Here is a 3,097-nt window from a genome sequence, read left to right as displayed (position 1 = left end):
TCCTCTGCAGTCAACCCAGTCACGTAACCATATTCACGACCATCTTCATCTGACAACAACTCAACCTTTCTTAAGTCATTCTCGTCAACAACGTCGTTGTTTGAAAGGCATAACTCATTTTCACTTTCATCTGGAGACAAACCGTTTGCCTTGCCCATCCCACCATAGCACTCCATCTATTAAGTTGTAATAGTTGGTTTTTTAAATAATAACTTTAAGTTGCTATATTCATACACAACCTTAACCTCTACACAACAACAATTTAACAAACAGAGAACCACAACACTTACATAGCTAATCCGCCAATTGAAATTGCCAAACCCTAAAGAATTTTGCAACTTAAAAGGGCAGCAGCAAACCGATATAACACACAGTCAACTTTACAAATTCAAGTAAAGGAAATCGGTACACAAATCATCAACTAGACAAAAATTTTAACCACAACGGTGGAATAATAATTAATCGGATACTTATTCACAAGGTATAATATCAATGAAAATGTACAAATATGCATTGAAAATGTACATAATTTCAATACAGATTACTAAACAGAGGCAAGAGAGAACAACCATCATTTGGCAACAAACACTACAAAACAGCAAAGGGAAATCACACTATTACCAACTTCAAAAAGAATGAAAACCAGATAAACCCAATCATAAACACTGTTACCAAATTAAACCAAAAGTCAACCAAACTTCACCTTCCAAATCCAATTAAAAAAACCTCTTCGGTTCCTGCCCTAAACACCAATTAAATCACATTAACCAAAATTAACTTGAGGGAAAACACAAATTTCATAATCACGAGAAGTCACTTATCTTTTATCACAAATTTCATATCAAAAACACAAATCAATACTCAATGAATCAGAGACATTCAAATCCAATAATCCAAGTACTTCGGAGACATTCAAATTCTGCTTATAGCATTCAACAATATACAAATTTCCACCATTAGCATAAGAGTAAGCTTCTGCCATTAGCAACCATACGGTGTAAACTCCGCCTAACAGAGAATGAGTTTTCACCCTTAGCAACCATACATATAAATTTCCACAGTACTAATTTAATTTTGCACATAACAGACGGAATCAAACTTCAAACCAACACCCAACCCAAGATCGAAGAAGAAGAATCCAAGAACCGAACTTCAGAACAAAAATGCAAGGCAAGACCGAAGAAGACTTGAAGAAAAAAAAGAGACAAAAATTCAAGAAGACCACACCCTCAGTGAAGATGAGGACGATAAGCCACTAACCTGGGTCCGTGCCTAGAAGCCAGCAAAGATGAAGACCCGGCGAGGACCTGCCGAGTTACTGGGTCAGGCGGTGACGATGGAGGATCTGGGTTAGGCGGCGAGGATGGAGGAAGAAGCTGCGGTGCTTGGGACCTTGGACGGCGTCGGCGCCGAGGACCTTTGTCAGTCGGCGACCATGCAGGGCTAGGCGGAGGTCAAGACCGTGAGGGTTTCTTTGAATCTGCTTTCTCCTGTACGTGTATCAATGATTGTTTCAGGGAACAAGGGGAGGGGGTTGGGTCACAAGGGAGGTTTGGGGTTTACCTGGGTCCTTCTTTTTTGTTAACAGATTAAAAAAAAGCATCAAAATATTTTGGTCCAACAACAAAAACGGGCCACAAGGCTTGGGCCCCTAATCAGCAAAAACTGATTACTAGTTTTAACACCTAATTACCCCATCTAACCAAAGACCTTCCCTCACGTGCTCCCATCAGCTTTTCCTGCAACTCCTGTTAAGGCCTGATCACCTTGTCCCCTCCATATACCACATGTCATCGCCACAGCCTGCCACCAATTATCTACACATATAGATACTATTTTGGTGTCTATACCGAAGACTTTGCCTTTAATTTAATCTGTGTCCCTTCAAATTTCAATTTACTACTATGGTTATTTTACTACTCTTTAAAGCATAGGATCAAGTGTATATGATTGTTATTATTTTCTAAACTTGATATGGCTTAATTTTAATAGGTACATACATAGATACGATATCAATTTGTATGTGTAGTAATTTATGGATCACAAGATATAGACACACCACATACAACTGAATAGTTTGATATTAAATTAATAGAAGAGATTTACTATTTTACTCGACTCATTTTGTCTATAAAGAGTTACTTATGATATATATTATTTTTAAACTTGCATAGATTGAAAGCAACTAGTGAAGTTATGGAAGAAGAAAAAACTTATGAGAGGGAGCTAATTTGGGGTTCACCAAAGATCAAACTCTTGACCTTTTGGATCTAGAGCTCTGATACCATGTCATGAAACCACTCATCCCAAAAGCTTAAGTTGATAAAAAAAGATAACACTAATGGTTATATCTCTAATACTGAATCGGATATTCCTAAACCTCCATTGTACACATTATACAGATATTCCATTCGTTCCGTATACTTCTTCAAAACTTATTGACAAACATAAAACCATAACCATTTTAGTTATAGTTGTTTCATTGTAGAAGATCCTAGTCATCAGGTTTCAACAGGGTAATGAGTACACTTTGAGTAATTATAGGAATCTTGACTATCATTGTTACTTGCTTCTAGTTGTAGTGCTATACAACACACAAAAAAAAAATATTACACAAAATCTAATGCAAGGATGTACTAGATTGGAGAGAGAAAACTGAAAAATATAATTGAACCAATGGTTACCCAAACACCTGTCCATGTGTGTGACACATTTTACTTGAGTAACGTCCTTTTTTTTGCTTTCCCTCGTATGTTTCATGTGATAATGTCATTACGGTTTTAACCATAAAAGATGATAGATTCTGGTCCATGCTTCTCAAAGTGAGGCCAAAGAAAAGCTGAGCAATTGAGGAAAAAAAAGAAGATAGGAAAGAAATGAAGAAAGATGGTAATAAGTAAAGAACCATGCCTATTCGTCTTTTGTCTCTTTGGCCAAATGGGGAATTATTCTTCAACACTTGAAATTGGGCTAGTAATAAGGGTTTGTTTGGTAACTCTTTGGGAGGTATAAAAATAATTTTTGAAATATATGTATTTATTTTAAAATAAGTTTTATTCAATTTTTTTTTTTGCATCCAAAATTATGAAATAAAAAG

General features: G+C 36.2%; 1 long non-coding RNA gene across 1 annotated transcript in view; it reads right to left on the bottom strand.

Annotated features, from left to right (window-relative positions):
• LOC110270400 overlaps nucleotides 1–1,807 on the bottom strand; it is a 7,074-nt gene extending 5,267 nt beyond the window's left edge. The window contains exon 1 of the long non-coding RNA XR_002359878.1: nucleotides 1,261–1,807. This is a non-coding gene — a long non-coding RNA (uncharacterized LOC110270400). The remainder of the gene's footprint in view (nucleotides 1–1,260) is intronic.

This window comes from Arachis ipaensis, chromosome B03, assembly GCF_000816755.2.
Source record: "Arachis ipaensis cultivar K30076 chromosome B03, Araip1.1, whole genome shotgun sequence".
Taxonomy (NCBI): Eukaryota; Viridiplantae; Streptophyta; class Magnoliopsida; order Fabales; family Fabaceae; genus Arachis; species Arachis ipaensis.
Note: the sequence above shows the minus strand (reverse complement) of the source record. Positions and strands in the feature narration are given on the sequence as shown.